Genomic DNA, 20,307 nt, shown 5'->3' on the forward strand with positions numbered 1-20,307 from the left:
GCACCTCTGTCTCCAGGCTACTTTCTAGCTAGTCCTGCACACTGCTAACATGTTTCTGAAATATCATTTTGAAAGTACCATTGCTCTGTGGAAACATTCTCTAGCTTTCTACTGTTTGTTGTTAAACTAAAAAACCTTTAGCCTAGTATTCAGAACCCATGACACTTTTCCCGGAACTATCTTCTTACTGCTCTTTTAATTTTTTTTTTTACCCCTATCCGTTATATATTGTGCAATTTTTTTTCATTTTGTTTATTGTTTCTTTTGCTGTGCAGAAGCTTTTAAGTTTGATGTAACCCACTTGTTTTGTCCCTTTTTTGCCCATGGTTTTGGTGTCATATCCAAAAGAGTATTGTCAAGACCAATTTCAAGAAGGCTTTTCCTTAGTTTTTTTCTAGTAGTTTCAAGGTTTCAAGTCATACATTTAAGGCTTTATTCCATTTTGAGTTGATTTTTGTATATGGCTTGAGAAAAGAGTTCAATTTCATTTTTTGCATGTGGATATCCAGTTTTATTAACACCATTTTTTGAAGAGATAACTCTTTCTCCAGTATTATTGTCTAAGATCAGTTGACTACAAATGCATGGTCTGTGCTCTCTATTCTGTATCAATGGTCTATATATCTATTATGATGCCAGTTAGTGCTTTGTAATATAATTTCGAGTAAGGATATTTGATGTCTTAAGCTTTGCTCTCCTTGCTCAACACTGATTTGTCTATTCATGGTCTTTTGTGGTTCCATATGAATTTCAGATTTTCTTTTCTATTTCTGGAAAAGTGCCAGTGTAATTTTGATAGGGATTGCTATGAATCTATAGTTTGCTTTGGGGAATATGGACATTTAAACAAATACAAATTCTTCCAATTCATGAACATGGGACATCTTTCCATTTATTTGCATATTTTAAAATTTCCCCATCAATGTTTTGTAATTTCAGTGTTTGAGTCTTTTATAGAGCTGGTTAATTTAATTCCTAAGTTTTTAATTTTTTTTCTGTAATATTTATTAGTGTTAGTTGAAAAGATAATTCCATAGTTTAGAATACAAAGTTTGGAAGTGTTTCATGTACTCACTTTGTTTTTTTTAACTGAATTTTATTATGTTCAATTAGCCAACATATAGTACATCATTAGTTTTTGATATAGTGTTCAATGATTCATTAGTTGCATATAACACCCAGTGTTGTTGATGTTGTTGCTGATGTACATGGCATTGTTTTCTTAAATTCCCTTTAGATAGTTTGTTTTTAGTATATACAACCTCCAGTGATTTTTGTATGTTGATTTCGGTACACAATTTTACTCAATTTATTTACCAGTTCTAACAGTTTTGGGGGATATTTTTGTGGTGTCTTAATGGTTTCTTACATATAGGATCATGTCATCTGCAAAAAGAGGTTATTTTACTTTTCCTTTTAGATTTAGATGTCTTTTCTTTTTTCTTTCCTCTTTGCTCTGGATAATACCTCCATGACTATGTTGAATAGCAGTGACAAGAGAGAGCATTCTTACCTTGTTTTGGGCTTTAGGAGAAAAGTTTTCAATTGTTTCCCATTGATTATGATCTTATATATGGTTTTTCATACATAGCCTTTATTGTGTTGAGCTGAGCTCCACTGTATCTATTTAGTGAGAATTTTTGTCATGAAAGTACAATGGATTTTGCCAAATATCTTTCTCTGCATCTATTGAGATGGTCATTTGGTTGTTGTCTTTCATTTTGTTTATATGGTGTATCACACTGGTTTTCCTCTGCTGAACCTTACTGCTCCTCTTTACTCTCCTATTCATAAACCTTCTCTTCTACCCTGGAAAAGTTACCATCTTGAACACAAGAGGCTTGGTCCTATTTTTCTGTTTGCTTGCAATAGATCCTAGAATGAGCATCCTCTTTATCTGAACTTTAGTAAATCATATCCATATTACAAGGTAAATGCCAGTTTCAATCCTATGCCTTTCCACAGGCAAAAGTTATCTTTTCCTTTTCCATATTCTGAAGGAAGGTGTTCTGCATCCTTCATAAAGCATTTAAGATATAATTGAATTAAGTACTTGTCCACACCCCATTTGTAAGAATCTGATCAATAATTCATTTATATGAATTATGAAATAATAAAAATACCTGTTATATGTCTGAAGCTTTCATTCCAATGATCTTTGTTTTTTTTTTACTGCAGTTACACAGCCCATAAGCAAAATTTTGAGCATGCATCCTAACAGATATTTATTTATAAATTTTATGCATTTTTACTACATGAATTCTGTATAGTCTTCATAACATAAACATAAATTAGACAATTTTTAAAAATAGAGAAATAAAAATGAAAAAGAATAGAAATTCTAATAATTTTTTTTCACTGAGCTACTTGCATCTGACTTTTGAATCCACTGTTCTAGACGTTAGCATCATAAAAACTAATCAAACACTTTTCAAGGCCTTAATCAGTTTAGACGCCAACTACAGAGAATCTGTAAAGAATGAAATGAAATATAATTTGGTAAGTACATAAGAGATTCATGATTTTATTTCTTTGGTGTCCACTACAGACCCTAAAACAGCATGACTTCTACATAATCAATGTATAATAAAAGTGTTTTTGAATGAAGATTAAGCTTTTGCCTTGACGTTTTGTCTAAAGGCAGTTTTGGTTTGTTATTTGGGCAGAATTAAAATTTTTATTTTTAAGTTATTAAGAAATAAAAACATGTTTGGATATCCTTATCTGAATTTCATAAGAGTTGTATGAGAGAAATTGGATAGGAGAGCATCATTTTTCAATCAATCAATAACTCTACGCCCATCATGTGCCAGGGACAATTCTAGGTACTAGTGAAACAACAATAAGCAAGTTAACTCCAATTACTAGGCTATGAGGTTTACATCTTTGTGAGGGGAAGTAGACAATAAATAAGTAGAACATTTAACATGATAATTTCAGAGGGTGAAGTGTCAGAAAGGAAACAAAACATTGCAATGCAACAGGAAATTACTAGGTAGTTGTGGGGAAGGAGAACGTGGTTGAAAAAAATGAAGGTGTTCAAAAAAAATCTCCTGGAGGAGGGGGTATTTGAGCTAACCCTGAATGAAGAAGCCACTATGTGAATAGCAGGGGAACAGCATTCAGGGGAGAGGACAAAGGAATCAGGGAGTAGGAATAAGCTTCAAGTGTTCGATAAACAAAAAGAAGGCTAGTGTAGCTGTGGGGTAGTTAGCAAGGCGAGGGGAACAAGAATATTGATTAGAGGCTTTAGAGTCTGATCGATTAGGGCCAATACCAGCTCCTCTGCCTATTAGCTCCATGACTGGAAAAGTTACTGGTATGTAAAAGATTAATAAAATTATTTTCCCTTTTCATGTAAAATTAACTCGAGTTTAACTTCTAGATAGGGTTCCCTGGTAAAAGTTGAAGTTTTAACTATGTTACTATGTAGTATTGCTTGTGGAAAAAAAGACCACTGATTGGTAAATTGAAACTCAGCTGGAAGGACTATAAGTGAACTACTGAATACGTGATGAGGAGACCAAACTTTGGGCTTCCCAGAGTTTGGTGACTCTTGTAACTGATGTGTCCCTGGAAATTCTGCATATGAAATATTGTAAGAGATAATAGTTCCTGTGCGGTCAGGAGGCTTTAGACTCGGCTGCTCCCACAAGTGCCAACATGAGTCTCGTCTCCTTGCACTGATTTGCCATATGGGGAGAAGAGGTCTCCTGGGCAGCAAAACAGCAGCTAAATAGCCTGCCGGAGAGACCCCTGCAAGGACTCCCACTGAGCAGGAATCTCTAGCGCTGAAGCTCATGGTTCCTGCCCTCTATCCTCCTTGGTAGACTGGGCACCAAGTGTGGCCTATGGTAGTATTCCAAGACTAAAGGTTTGGACTCTGGTGATAACTGTATGCTAAATCTCCATTTCCTCAACCCCAATACGGGGGAATAATAACAACACTGGCTTATTTTGAGGCTTAAATAAGGCACATCATTTTGACATAGCACTCTGGTGAAGCAGACATCAATCATACAGTTGCAAACTGTGAGCTATTTTTATTATTAGCTTTAACACATTTTTACAGGTGAAGAAACTTAAGTGTAGAGAGACAACTGTCAGACCAAGGGTGAGAGAATTGAGCAATGTCAAGGTGAAGACCAGAACTTCTCTCTGGTCTCCTCATTGAAGTCTGTGTCATGTGCTGTTCTTGCACACTACTTTAAGGCTATCCAGGTTCCTCCCGATTGTTCTGTGGTGTGCAGGATATGAAGATGGCTAAAAGCTCCGAAGTGCTCTTGCTTGCTAGTTCTAAGGATGGCATTACAAGGGTAAGTCTAAAGACCTTCAGGAAGCTGATGGGATGAATCATCTGTTTCACTTTTTCTTTCTTTCATTCTGCATCCTCTAGATCATTGGCAACCTGCTGTTTCATCTAACTTGCATGCAAGTCTCCAGGTTAAAAAGGAAAATATGCCTCTTGATGTAATAGCTTATTTGACTACATGTACAGCTTGAAATGTTGAAATTAATAAACGATCCCAGAATAGGATATTCAGTTTTCATCTAGTCACTATTTTTTAAAAATACTATACAAAAGATTCCATGATGGAGTATTTATCACAATCATCTTCATTCTTTACCACACCACCACCACCACACCAAGAACAACTTACTCATGCCTCTGATTAATAGCTTTCAACTTGTTTAGCCAGCAATAATGACAGAGCTGTAACTGTTGGCCAAAGAATTGCTTTGTTATGAGAATCTTAGTAATCAAATCTTAATAACTCAGTTATTTCCATCAATGAAGAAAAAACGGAATTGTATTAAGTTTCCATGTCAGCCACAGTGCTTATGTGAATTTTGTGCTTATTATAACTTTTAAAAGACCTTTTCACTGGTGAGTACATTTAATAGGTCTATAAAGAAAACATGAAAGATAGAAAAATATTCTAATATTTGAGATAGAATGTATTGAAGTTTCAGGTTCCTTTCAACAGTAACAATCATATCAACATCTACGTCTTTTTTTTTTTAAAGTATGATGTGTCTTTGGTTGTAATGCAGGGTAATAGGTACAGGGTTAATTGACCTGGTTGAAGTCATGAGAGACTTCCATGAGAGAAGTCATGCTTTGCCTAAGATATGAAGGAAGAGTTCAAAATGCTTAGGTCAAGGAAAGAGTGGAGGTGCATAGTCAGAGGGGGTTAAGTATACAGGGATAAACAGCATATGCATAAGCCCTGGGCAGAGCAAAGCCTGACCCTTGTGAAAAATGAAAAAAAAAAAGATCAGTGTAGGGGGAGGACAACCGATAGGGTAGAGTCACCATGTAGGCAACACAACTGAATACTGATGAGTAATTTATTGGTGATGGACATGCTTCTTTTTATAATCCTTACATTTTAAAGTTCTTGGCTTAATAAAATACTTCTAACAATAATTTATATTTGTTATGTACGTGACACACATTCAGAATGGTGTCATACATTCCTAAAGATCTAGTTTTATTGTTTGAACTTAGTAAATAATGGTAATCAAAAATATATACCTTGAAACATACATGTTTTTATATGATTATATTTATATATATTACTTATGTTTGTAAGTATTTCTTTAATATATATTTGTATATATATGAGAATATAGAACATCTGTGTTCTGATGAGCTCCCAATAATTTTCTATGTTACTAAATTTATTCTGAACAAAATAAACTATGAATAGCCCATAGATCAAATAAAATTATAGAAAATTTAAATGTCTTGATCAAAATTTGATAATCTTTTCTTTCATTAAACATTTCATCTCTTCCATCCAAAACATTTGCTTAATGTATATTATGATTTTGCTTGATTAAAACCAACTATAATCATTTTCACAATTAATAAAACTACATTTTTAAGAGTGCATCACATTTACTTTTGCCTTTTATTTTTTGCTAGTTTCTTCATTATCTATGATTTCTTTAAAAATAAGACACAGGGGATGGCAAATTAATTAGAGAAACCCTCTGATCCTCATGATACATATCATCAGAACTCCTGACCAACTTAATCATTCTAATATTCTTTTACTTAATTTTATCATTAGCCATATTTATAGCTCTTCATAACTTAATAATTTTCCATAACTTTCATTATTTTAGTTAAAACATTTTAAAGTTGAGTAGTTCAACCATTTAAACATTATTGATTCCATCCATTTTCAGGTTATTTATGGATCCACTTTCTTTCTAGTATTTCTTTTTCACCTGATATAATTTTAAGAGCCCCCTTTGATTCCACTTACCCCTTTTAACCAACATTAATTCACTCAGCTTTATTTTCCTTTTTGCCCTTTCTCACCCTTAGAGCTTAAAAATTTATACTCAATATACTATGTGTTCTTCTTTTATTTCTTTTCCTTCCCCATTTCCATAATGTGTTCTTTTTATATTCCTTTTTCTTGATTGATCCTCCCATGCCACTTCCTCGAGCAGCTATATTTTCACATATTTCTAATTCAACATAGTCCTTATAAGCATGTTCTAATTTCCTTCCTGTTCAGGAACTCCATTTCATGATCCAATTTTCTTCTGATGCTCCTATTTCACTGCTTCAGATTTTGATATCCATTTTTCATATTTCATCCTTTTTTTCACTTATATATTCCAAATCAGGTTCTACAAAAATGTCGGTATTAGGTAAGATATTTGAGTAAGGTTTGGTATCAACCGGACACATACTGTGGAAAAACTAGGGCTAGAAAAATATATATGCAGTTCTGGGTCTTATTTATAAAGTGTACATCTTGCTCACACAAGTTTCTAGGCAATTTTAACCCAGTAAGTAATCCCTTGGCTTCCTGGCTTTGTGTTCTGGTAGTTTGTGGCCAGTGGGATTTATCTGAATAAATATTTGCCCGTAGTTTTATATCTACCTCACTTGTTAAGCTTCTCTTGAATATTTGTATTCTTGTGATAATACACATTTTAAGTGGTGTAGTAGTTATCCCAGGCTAACTGCTGTAATGAATATACCCCGGGATGTATAATGGCTCCCTTACAATAGACATTTGCTATATTGTGCTGGGGAGGGGAACAAAATGGCAGCATGATTTTCCTCCACAAAGTCATTCAAAGACCTAGGCTGATGGTGACGCTGATGTCTTCAACATGTTGTTTACAAAGTCACCTTGAGCATCATCTCCATCTGAGTTAGTTAGATTAAAAAAATCACAGGAAGGCACACATGGCCTGGAGTTAGTCACCACTGCTCCCACGTACAGGGCACTGGTAAAAACAGTCACTACCTGCATCGAACTACAAGGGAGCCTGGGGAATTTGCTCCATCTGTGTGCACAGGAAGAAGAGGGGAGCCTGGATTTTTGGTGAGTAGCTAGCAGTCTCTGTCACACAAATGGAAGGAAATATTTTTTTCCTAGTTACTGGTAGAGATGGTAAATAATGTGAAATTAAAAAGAAGTAGTAAAAAAGAAGATGTATGGTGTGATTAACTTTTTTTGGTAGAAAAACTTTAAAGCTGAATTTTTTTATGATCACTACCTATATGATTTAAAAAATGTTTCACATCAACATTGTGTGCTAAATATAAATGTTAAATATAAATGTTATAAAATAATAGGGATGGAGTAGTTACTTGTTTGAAAAGCAGTTGGGCCATATAGCACAGTTTTGAGGACCTAAGTAAATAAGAAAAAAAAAAGAGGCAAAGCAAGAAGTGTTTGCAATTAGTTATATTACCTAACATGCCTCAAACATATGTTATTGACTTTAAAAAAATGAGCACTTGTTTTCATACCCTAACGCCCTATGCATGAACTTGAGCTGGTGACAAGAGAAGAATTATTTAGGAAATTTCACAAAAGAAAGCCTCCCAAAATACTGTTCCCAAGAAGTACTACTAGTGTTGAACTTTGAAATTATGGAAGATGCAGGATTAGTTTGAGAGAAAATTATGATGTAACAAAAAAAATCAAGTAATTGGTACTTTGATAAGTGAAACGACTACTTAATTGTCTTGGTTGGCAGGCTGAATAGGTTCCAGTTTAATGCGTTTCTGTAACAATGGAAAACTGACACATCTAATCTTTAATTACAGTTGCCCCCCTACCTATCTTACAGAAATGTTGTGAGGACAAATGAGATAAAATACATGAAGTGCTTTGAGCTCATTTGTACTGAACTATAGAAAATCAATAAAGTTTAAGGAATATATTACATATCACAATCACTATGATAGCCTAGTTTCCCAGTTGGCCCAGTCGGAGTTTCAGTATAGCTCCCAATCAAAACTGACTTTTCTTTTTTAACATTAACTTGGAAAATTATATAGTCATCTGAAGCTTCCTGGAGGTCTACTTTATTTGATAATATTAAAAGCTCTGTGTTATTTCAAATATGATAAGTTCACAGAGTCTGATTTACTTTTGTCTATTTTTATGAAATACTGAGTCTTAATGTCCCCAAATGAAACATTCTTTTACTTTTTAACAGACACAGTCCCAGAAATATATCAACTGCTTTGCAATCTTATGATGATAAAGGTATATATTTTTATATATCTTACCTGGGTTAGACTGTATAACAACTTTCCAAAAGTGGAATGCAAAAGTTGCAATCTGCCTTCCACTCGGTTTCAAGACACGATAGAAAAGTTGCCACAAGACTGACTAAACTAAAATAAACATAGATACCAAGGCATTGTTGGAAAAAAATCAAATTTGTTCCTTATAAGTTTGTCACAAAAATATCACTTGTGATAAAAAAAAAAAGAAAAAAAATGCTCCTACTTTTTTTGAGTAGAAAATATTTTTATGATTGAAAATGGAACATCGGTAAACGGCCTATACATTCACAATAAATCAGGACACTAAAATATTTTAAAATTTCACAAGGACATCATGATCTCCCCTTCCTGGCTTTTTCTACATGGTGCTTATTATCATCTGAAATGTTTTATATTTTACTTATTTGTTTAATAAACTAACCTTGTAGAAATCTATGCTAATATGATAGCCACTAATCACACATGGCTAATCATTTTAAGTTAATTAAAATTTAAAATCAGTTCCTTAATCTCATTAGCTACATGTCAAGTGCTCAACTGCTGACTGTGGCTGGTGGCCACCATAGGGGACAGAGCAGAATAGAATATTTCCATTGTCGCAGAAGCATTACCTGGACAGTGCTTTCAGGTGGTAACATGTTTTACTCAAGCAAATTTATATTAATTTTATTTTTTTAAATCATAGCATCCAAACTTCACCAAAAGGGTTCAAAATGGTGGTTCAATGTTGAAATTATTTTTCTCATCAAATGCATGTTTGCATATATTTCGTAATTAACAGTGTGAGTGATAAAGTTCCTAGTGAATAAAGGATTCCTGGGTGGCTCCAGCAATAAAGAACCACAAACTTGTTTGCTGACCTCAGCAGGTTAATTTCTTTTGGTAGAGCTGGAGCGCATCAGATAGAACATCTGCAATAAGGTTATTCATTACTATGTATTTGTTTTTTGTTTTGTTTTTTTTTTTTCCCCTGCATCTTGGTGATCACATTTATTGAAAGGGTTGGAAAAAAATTAAAATGCCCTTTAGCTTAAGAATTTTTGAGTTATCTGCCAGTCAACTCATTTCAGGAGTGGAAGAATCCTTGGTCATTTCTTAATATCAAAATTTACACAGGTTTCTCTTTTGAATGTCTTCTACATTTAAAGAGGCAATCATACAAAAGCTCCTATATTCCATACATGGTAAATTCTTTGTTTCAGCCAGCTCTTAATGGAGGGGCAACTAGTACAACACCATGTCCCCAGACAAAAAGCATTGGAATACTCCGTTTTGTTGATTTATATATCTCTTCGTATGTTTCCTCATCAATTTCTATAGTAGTCAGTTTCTTCCACATCTCCGAATATCATATTTAAATGCTGATTATAAGCATGTAATCTGCCTCGAAGCTTTCTGTCATTTCTTTTTTTTTTTTTTTTTTTTTTTTTTTTTAAAGATTTTATTTATTTATTTGAGAGAGAGAGAATGAGAGGCAGAGAGCATGAGAGGGAGGAGGGTCAGAGGGAGAAGCAGACTCCCTGCCGAGCAGGGAGCCCGATGCGGGACTCGATCCCGGGACTCCAGGATCATGACCTGAGCCGAAGGCAGTCGCTTAACCAACTGAGCCACCCAGGCGCCCGCTTTCTGTCATTTCTGATTTTCACATAAATTTGCTCATCCAGGCTGAGCCTGATGAGATCCAGGGGCTCTTCTACAATGTTGGTAGTTTGTTGCTGGTCCACGTCGTCTGCCATGTTTCCTCGTTACTATGTATTTGGACTTGCTAGGTGCCCAACTTTCATACTCTCCCAGCAAGATAACTTTACGAACCCCACGTACAGATGAGGAAACTGCTAGTTGAAGAGAATTCATATCCACCATAGTAACCTTTCCCTCTTCTGCAACTGTAAATGTCAAACTCCTTATTTAGCTATTTGGTACATTATTTTAACCATGTTGACCATTTAACTAACCACATTTTATTGGAATTGACTCTGGTTTCAACCCACCCCGAATTTTCAGCATACTTAAGTGGTAGCTTAGAGATGACCTAACAGCTGCCTGTTAATTTCGACCAAATTACAATACTTTCTTTTGGCTCCCTGCCACCTTTTTCCCATCCCCAACATCTTGGCTTTGCTGGAGTGTTTATGCTAATATCTGCAAAATTATACCACCCAACAAAAGCTGATCTCTCAAGACAAAACTTCATGTTTTAAAACCTCAATTCTCATTCTATATTTTAAAAGCTTATGTAAAGCTGTCCTTTCATATAGAAAAGCTAAATTTACAATGTATGCATTCCGCATCCTGATCTCAAGTCCTCTGTGAAACAAAGCAGGGATATGTGGGTGTATGTGAGCAACTAAGTAAATAATAACCAACTAAAGGGGTTGCTATATTCAGTATCACTTAGTTGTTTTGAAATCTGTTAAATAAATGTGGCCTGATATATTTCTGGCCAGAGAACTTGTAAAGAGGAGGAATCAGCTCATCGGTGATTTCTCTACCTGTAATGCTTACACAATGTGCTGTGAACTTTGCCGTGTCATGATGTCCTCAGTGTGTTTTCCATTCCTTGTCATATTGAACTCAGAATGGTCCATTGATTCACTCATTACCTCATTCATTCACCACAATTAATAAACACCTGCTATACACTGGACACTGCTAAATATTGGGGATACATAAATGAACACACAGTCTTTGATCACAAAGCACTAACAAGCTAGTGATAAACACATGAATTGGATAGAATTTGATAAGTGTGTTAAAGCAATATACACACATTAGTCTAGGTCAGAGAAAGGGCTCCTAATTCAACCTGGAAAAGACAGAGTAGGCTTCTTAGAGAGGATTATCTCAGTGTTGATTCTTAATAGGTGAAGAAACCAGTGGAAAGAAAAGAGGCAGCTTTGGTGATTTTGGTTAGATAGGCTATCATGAGACATGCCAAGGAAACCAGAAATATAATGTTCTCTGTGAAGAAGGGAAGATTGTCAAAGTGTGTGTGTGTGTGTGTGTGTGTGTGCCTGCCTGTGTGGCTGGTGAATGGCTGCCTTTGTGCGCACACAAGCATGCAGACTTCAGAATGTACACTGTGGATAAGTAAAGCCACAGGGATAACCTTGTGGTCATCCATTGTGTCATTTCTCTGCTCTTTCCCTTTCTTGTCCCTAATAAAATGTCCTTCTTGATTCACAAGGCTGTTGGAACAATGGTGATTGCTTTAAAAGTGCAAACAAAATTCGTATTTGAGACTGATCTGCAGTTTGTATGTGCATCAGAGAACCACTGCTTCTCTGTGGTCACATGCCAAAGGGGTGCAGGGAGGGAGACTATTCCTAGTTTCATTACAACGTAAGTACTCAAATAGATTGAACTGAAGCCATACACAGGAGGACACTCTCCCAGTAAACTACTCATCTGGAGTGGGATTTAAAGAATCCCATGACAGAGACTGTGAGGTCTCCAAACCTCCGCTTTCCCTACCCTTTCAGGATACAGCTAGATCACATTTCCAAGCTTCCCTTGCAGTGGACATAGCATGTGATTAAGTGTGCCATTTCTCTCCTGGACTGTTGTGCTGGTGTTCTGAATGATTTCCCTTCTTCGGCTCTGTCCCCTGTTCTCCACACAGCAGGCAGAAAAGTCCTATGAAAATGTATAAATCTCACCATGTCAAACTCTCCAATATTTTCCCACCCTTACGATTATCTGTGAGAACCTATTATCTTCCCCACCACAACATTCATCTCTGTAACCTTAATGTCTAAAATTCTCCTAACTCCCAAAGCTCCTATATGCTAGCAATGCCAACTCCTTCGCTCTTCCTCAATTTTTCCCCACGTCTAGAACAATTGCTCCAGATGTCCATCATGAATCACCTCCTCACTATTTTCAGATTTCTGCTCAAAGGACACCTCAATGAAGAGGCCAGTCCTTAATTCCTTCCTTAAAGAGCAGACTGACACCCAACCAGCCAGCCACTTGTGCCTTCCACTCACTGGCTCTGTTCTTGGCTTTGTGTTTCTTGGTGGTACTTACTACAGAATGACAATAAGATCTAGCTGATATTAATCACCCTGCTTATAAGTAACTTAGAAGGAGAATATGTAGGTTTCATCGTCCCCTCCTAATTTCAGTAACTCCTTTATATGATTTGTATAACTTTGTCACCCTCAGTTTTCTGAGGTATAACTGACTCATTCATGTAACCATTTAGCTATTCAGAGGTACTTTGTATCAGGCAGTTTATCAAACAAGGGGAAGCAGGGACTGGGCAATTTTCTCCCACAGAGTGACAGACCTCATAGAGCTCAATCACCTGGGGAAGGTGAACATCAAATCTTTATTTGTAAATGAGGCGAGTGTTGAGCAAGAAAACATGTAGCACATAGAAGAGTGGTCATAGAGTCTACATTATACCAACTGGTCTCTTCTAAGGTCCTTTGTGCTGTAATGATCTGCGAGTTTACTTCTTTTTTATTGAGATAATATTGGGATATAACATTACATAAGTTTCAGGTGCACATTATAATTTGATATTTGTATACACTACAAAATGATCACTAGCATAAATCTAGTTACCACTCATCACCCATTTTACCCACCCTTCAACTCCCTTCCCCTCTGGTAACCACCAGTTTGTTTTCTGTATACATGAGTTTGTTTTGTTTTGTTTTGTATTTTAGATTCCACATATAAGTAAAATCATCAGTTATTTTGTCTTTCTCTATCTGACCTATTTCACTTAGCATAATATGTCAACTTCCATCCATGTGCAGAAGCTTTTGTTTGTTGTACTCCCATTTTTCAAAAATTTTTGCTTTTGTTTCCTTTGCCTTTTAAGTCATAGCCAAAAAACATTGCTAAGACCAATGTCATCTATGTTTTCTTCTCGGAATTTTATGATTTCAGGTCTTACATTCAAGTCTTTAATCCATTTTGAGTTAGTTTTTGTGTTTAGTGTAACAGAGTAGTCTAGGTTCATTCTTTTGCATGTGGCCGTTCAGTTTTCCCAACACCATTTCTTGCAGAGACTGCTATTTCTTCATTGTATATTCTTAGCTCCTTTGTCATAAATTACTTGACCATATAATGTATAGGTTTATTTCTGGGCTCTCTATTCTGTTCCATTGACCTATGTGTCTATTTTTATGTTGATATCATACTGTTTTGATTACCATAGTTTTATAATATGGTTTGAAATCAGGGAGCATGACACCTCCAGTTTTGTTCTCCTTTCTCAAAATCACTTTGGCTATTCCGGGTCTTTTGTGGTTCCGTAGGAATTTTGGAATTATCTGTCCTAGCTCTGTATAAAATACCATCGGGATTTTGACAGGAATTGCACTGAATCAGATTTGTTTTGATATTTTAACAATGTTAATTTTTCCAATCCATGAGCATGGAATAGCTTTCCATTTATTTATGTCTTCTTCAATTTCTTTTACCAGGGTCTTATAGTTTTCATTGTACAGGTCTTTGACTTCCTTGGCTAAATTTATTCCTAGGTATTTTATTCTTTTTGATGCAATTATAAATGGGATTGTTTTCTAAATTTCTCTTTCTCATAGCTTATTATTCATGTGTAGAATGCAGCAAATTTCTGTACACCGATTTTGTATCCTGGAACTTCACTGAATTTGTTTATTAGTTTTAACAGCATTTTGGTAGAGTCTTTTGGGTTTTCTATATATAGTACATGCCATCCCCAAATAGTGACAGTTTTACTTCTTCCTTTAAATTTGGATTACTTTTACTTCTTTTTCTTGCCTAATTGTTATGACTAGGATTTCCAATACCACATTGAATAAAAGTGGCATTATAGTCATGTTCCTGATATTAGAGGAAAGGCTTTCATCTTTTCACTATTGTGTATGATGTCAACTGTGGGTTTGTCAGATATAGGTCTTTATTGTATTGAGATACATCTCTTGTATACCCACTTCATTGAGTTTTTATCATAAATGGGTGTTAAATTTTGTCAATGCTTTTTCTGCATCTATTGAGATGATCATTGATTTTCATCCTTTATTTTGCTAATGTGGTATATCACACTGATTGATTTGCAGATGTTGGACCATCCTTGCGTCCTTCAAATAAATTCCATTTGATCATGGTGTATGATCCTTTCGATATATTGTTGAATTTGGTTTGCTAATATTTTGTTGAGGATTTCTGTATCTATGTATTAGGAATATTAGCCTATAATTTTCTTTTTTTGTGGTGTCCTTGTCCAGGTTTGGTATCAGGGTTAATGCTAGCCTTATGAAATGAGCTTGAAAGCATTCCCTCCTTTTCAATTTTTTGGAAGAGTTTGAGAAGGATAGGTATTAAATCTTTGAATATTTGGTAGAATTCACCAGTGAAGCCATCTGGCCCTGGACTTTGGTTTGTTGGAATATAAGTTTATTTCTGACACTATTCATTTAAGAGGGAGAAAAAAGGAAGGGACCAGAAAGGGATCTAATAATTATTCCATTGCTACTGTACCACTGAACATCTACCAGAAGGATCATCTCTAAAGTAACACACGGTAGTTAGGACTCTTCCCACTGTGAGATATGGGAAACACTCAGGTGGGCAACACTCAGGTGGGCATTGTTACTCTCACTGTAAGACTGAGTAAATTGAGGGGCACCTGGGTGGCTCAGTTGGTTAAGCGACTGCCTTCGGCTCAGGTCATGATCCTGGAGTCCCAGGATCGAGTCCCGCATCGGGCTCCCTGCTCAGCGGGGAGTCTGCCTCTCTCTCTGACCCTCCCCCATCTCGTTCTCTCTCTTCCATTCTCTCTCTCAAATAAATAAATAAAATCTTTTAAAAAAAAAAAAGACCGAGTAAATTGAGGATGGGACTTTCCTTACAACATATGCACACAATCACATACTGTATCACAGTACTACTCACAATGTAACCTACAGACAAACTGTTACTGTTTGCCAATAAAATAAGGAGGTTGTAGCAGAATATAAATCAATGCACGGCTTCCTTTCTCCAGAAACTCTTGCTACAAAAAAAAAAAAAAATGTCATTTGAACTAAATAGCATGCTTTGTAACTGATTTACATTTTGCATATTCTGGAATAGAAAGGGGTAAGGGATGTTGGGATTGTAGTGGGGTAAGAGACAGCATAGCACGATGGATCCTGAGAACTGGTTGAAATGCAGGAGGGCAGGGTGGAATGTGAGGAGATGGGGTGGTGAACGGTATAGCTAGAGAATAAGGGATCGTGTTATTAGAAGAATGTGTATGGCATGCCAAGAAATTTGGCCCTATTTTCAGAACAGTGAGGAACCACTGAGGACTCATGAGTTGTGGTTACTACAGAGAATGCTCTGTCTATACTGGATTAGTCATTTTAGTTTTGTGTGTGTGTAAATTATATTTTCATATCCCTTATACAGTTTTCATTCAGGTTTTAGTGGTTTTCTTATCCATTCATATAAGCTCTTTTACTAATGAATAAATACAGATATAATGCTTTGTTACATTTGTGGTAATTACACAGTTTGCTGTTTACCTTTAGATATTTTTGTGTGATTTTTGTTGTATTTAATAAATGACTGTTCAATGAAGAAATGAATAACTTTGCTTTTTCTATTGTAAAGATATAGTTATTATTTGGTGTCATGAAGCATTTTACAGACTCAAAAGTCTTTTACAGTTAATAAACATATTTTAAATGCTTAAAGTATATCAAGGACTCAGAAGATTTTTTTCTTTTTTTTTCAAGATTTTATTTATTTATTTGACAGAGAGAGAGAACGCAAGTGGGGAGCAGCAGAGGGAATTGGAAAAGCAGGCTCTCCACTGAGCAGGGAACCCAATGCAGGGCTCAATCCCAGGACCCTGGGATCATGATCTGAGCCGAAGGCAGACGCTTAACTGACTGAGCCACCCAGGTGCCCCAGAAGATTTTTTTCTTGTCAAGAGGACTGACGATTCAGGTAATCTAACTGTTACAGCCACAGTTCTTCTACCAGTTCTACTGATTGACCCTGGAAAAGGCACTGAATCTCTCTATTTTCCTTTTATCTCATACAAAATTAAGTAATACTATATACCCGATTCTGCCTGCCTCATGGAGGATATTAAACAGATGAATGAGAAAGTAGGTAATGACATACATAATTAGGAAGAATTATAAAATATTCCCTACTCTTTGCAGGAGGATGTTATTAATTTCAAGGCATCATTATCAATCACAATTTATTCCTGATTGTTTAAAGCAAGGGAACGGGGCAACTCAGGTCAAGTAGCAAAACCAGATTTTATTTTTGTTTCTGCTCTTGTTCTGTTTCATTGAGCTTTAACATTCTTTGAACTCCTAAAATGAGCAAGGCCCTGTGATACGTATTTTCAATCTATTACAACATGGTTACCTCATTTAAAATTCATTTGTAACCGAGATATCCTGGAAAAGACAATGGAAGATTTGAAAAAAGATCAATAAAGAAAGGTATGTAGTATTGGAGCCTCCATTGGTTGATGTACAACTCTTTTTCAAGCTAACACAAATAACTTTTGAACATATATTTTATTTTACAATATTCTTGTGAATCATTATCTCTACTTCTTTACTCAAAAAATTGAGGAAAAATGCAGTTTAACAGATCCTCCCATAACAAAATTTAGAAACAAATATTCTATGTAATTCACCTTATAAAGTCTTGCTACATCAGATTTTGAAATATTGGTCAACTTAAGGTCTAATGAATAAAGTCTCTTGTATTTGTCCTTAAAAAGAAGTATGCGAAGTACCAAATCATCATGACAGATTTAGTGTTTTAGTGTTTCATTGTTACAAAATACTTTTATACAAATTATTTCAATAATTCCATTATATAACTATTGTTATGAACATTTTAATGCACAGGGAAATTACTCTCACCCAGTAAATTTCCATGATCTCCAGAAGTTTAAGAACCAGTATTAGAAAGCTGGTTTTCAAGGTCCAAATTGAGTGTGTTTGTCAAGGACATTGCAGCTAAAACTCAATGTGTTTTTATAAACATCAAAGGTGACAAACTCAACGCTTACGGGGACAAGGCAGGCAACAGAAGTGTGTAAAGCAGGCCAGATGGGGACTGAAGTATACTGTAGCAAAGACTGCTATCTAAAGGAGAAGGGGCTGTGTCATAGCCTTTAGTTGCCACGTGGGAACAGGGGAGTGGTGTTGCCAGATAATCCTGTTTCTAGAGAATCTAGAAATCTTGATTTTTTTCAGTGTAACACCTTCTGACTTTTTAAAAAAGATTTTATTTATTTATTTGTCAGAGAAAGAGAGAGAGAGGAGAGAGAGAGAGGAGAGAGAGAGCACAAGTAGGGGGAGTGGCAGGCAGAGAGAGAAGTAGGCTCCCCACTGAGCAGGGAGCCCAATGCAGGACTCGACCCCAGGACACTGGGATCATGACCTGAGCTAAAGGCAGAAGCTTAATGGACTGAGCCACCCGGGCGCCCCACATCTTCTGATTTTTCAAATGATGGCAACAGTTAAGGTTCACTATGAGTAAAAGATAAGACGTTTGCAGGTAGTGCATAGAGGACAGACGATCGACTAGGCCCCTCTGGTGTACATGATCCTATTTGAAAAACAACTGAGGAAAGACATCCCATTTAACAGATAAGAATGCCAGAGGTAAAAAAAAAAAAAAGAGTTTGTGACAGGCTTAAGGTCACACAGCCTCGCGAGCGACAGTAATGCGACTCAAAACTCACGAATACGCTTTACGCTTCATTTTACTGCTGTGTTTATTTTGTGATGTGTCTAGAAACCAGGGAGAAAGCAAATTATTCCATTACACAATGATGTGCTTCTACCCCCACTGCATTATGATGCACGAGCCAACAGCACAACACTCTCTGCTGTCCAGACATTTCACAGCTGCCACAGCTTGCAAAAAAGCTGGGGGTTGCTTTCAACACTAGTGCATAGGAGTAGGACTCACAGGGTGGTTACCAATGGGGATAAAAGAGAAAACCTGAGGATAAAAATGGACAATTTCCAGTTAAAATTACCATATTGTAATTTTGTTAGTTATCAGACTAAGTACACAGCAGCTTATCTGACAAGAAATTGTCCTTATGGGCATGATTTAACCTAGAGATGTCTGATTTCCTCATATGTGGTGTCCAGATGGTCCTTTTTGCTCTATGTTGAGACCAGGAGGCATTAAGGCCATTTCTAAAACAGAGACAATGAAGTAAGTGCAGGGTGGAAATGCACAAGGCTGGTCAACATAATGTACTCAATCAGATTATATTTTTAAAGCTAATTCCCTATTACTGACATAGGCAATTGATGAGGGAGGAAAAAAGGGGACTATTTTTTGAGTGATTTTGCTAGAGGTGCTATTACACGTGACTAGCAGCTGATGAGACAGATCCTGTGGTCATGCAGGCTCTGCAAGAAAATATGGGAAAGCAAAGGGAGGGCTCACAAAATGAACAAAAGAGAAGCCTCATGTTCTAGTTGAGAAATAGTGCTTCTTCCTTTCAATGCAGGATTAATTCTGTGTCAAACTTCACTACCTCTTGCATGCTACCGACAGGAAGGGGCAGGGTGTGAGAAGGAAAACAGTGTAGAGAACTTAGCTGGAAAAAAAAAAAAAGGCCAACTGTGAGTAGTCCACATAGGATGGAATACATAAGCTACACAGTAAATAATTAAACAAAATCTCCTAACATGCCCTGTTTACGGTAACTTCTTATGGGCAGCTCTAAAGTACGACATTGGCTATTTGCATAGGATATTACAGAGCCATCTATCACGGTATTCAAGAAAAAGAAAGTACCTCAAAAGACATTTTTCTCATTTGGAAGTACAATAACTTTGTAAAGTTAACGTTTGGAAAGCCTCCCAGTTTTCAGCAGTGAAACGATAATGCTAGACGTATCATTTTAAAGTGGAATCTCCTGGAAGTTAATTCAGTTGACAAGGTCACATTTAGACTCTCTTTTTTCCCCCTTCTGTTTTGCACTCAAAATAATTCCCAAATCCTATTATTCAAGCCCTGGAAGTTACCATAGCAATTCATGTGTCTGCTCATACTCAAGGTACCTCTGAGATAGAGCTACTTAAACAAAAACCGAAAACCAAAACCAAAAAAGCAACCTTCTATGATACAGATCCTGGAATTCATAGGGTTTTGAGAAAGGGAAACGAATGAGAGACACTTATTTGTTGGGTGGAACTGTTCGATTTTTAGCGCTATCTTATTGTGAAGATGCAGGAGAACAGAGCTGGACTTGAGTGCACCCCTGCAGCTGTCATGCCTGGGTTCAAAGCCTCATTCTACCACTCACTTGCTGTGTGACTTTTACATAACCTCTCCATACCTCCATTTCCCCCTCGACAGATGACAAGCTCTACCTCATATGCCATCATTGCGAGGATTCGATAAACTCTCACTGCAAAGTAACTATAGCACAGCACCTAGTCCATAGCAAGCATATGCAAGAATTAGCCTTTGTCTTAAAAAAGACATGTTTTCATAATAGAAGATAAAATATATTTTCAAAGAAGAAATTTTAAAGATAGTGCATAAGGAAAGAATTGAACTTGAAATCTTCTAAGAACATATTTGATGTAAGCTGTGTTTTTCTTTTGGTGAAAGAAGACAAATGATAGAGATTCAGTGTGAAATAACTAAATTACCTTGAGTGGAAAAAAAGAGACACCTTTAATATTTTTTCTGCATTTAAAATACAATACATTAGGATTCCTTTTTTTTTTTTAAAGATTTTATTTATTCATGAGAGA

The 20,307-nt window shown here is 36.0% G+C and overlaps 1 protein-coding gene and 1 pseudogene across 6 annotated transcripts in view; both read right to left on the bottom strand.

Moving 5' to 3' along the window:
- ZFPM2 (zinc finger protein, FOG family member 2) overlaps positions 1-20,307 on the bottom strand; it is a 459,697-nt gene that overhangs the window by 99,052 nt on the left and 340,338 nt on the right. The window lies entirely within an intron of this gene.
- On the bottom strand, positions 1,827-18,494 carry LOC123858812 (U6 snRNA-associated Sm-like protein LSm3; annotated as a pseudogene). The gene is made up of 2 exons (XR_008507650.2): positions 10,169-18,494; positions 1,827-9,952 (listed from the first exon to the last, which is right to left on the bottom strand). The product of XR_008507650.2 is annotated as a U6 snRNA-associated Sm-like protein LSm3 (transcript).

The sequence above is a fragment of the Mirounga angustirostris genome, unplaced genomic scaffold (genome assembly GCF_029215605.1).
Source record: "Mirounga angustirostris isolate CCGP_5_RB_7025 unplaced genomic scaffold, mMirAng1.0.hap1 SCAF_4, whole genome shotgun sequence".
Taxonomy (NCBI): Eukaryota; Metazoa; Chordata; class Mammalia; order Carnivora; family Phocidae; genus Mirounga; species Mirounga angustirostris.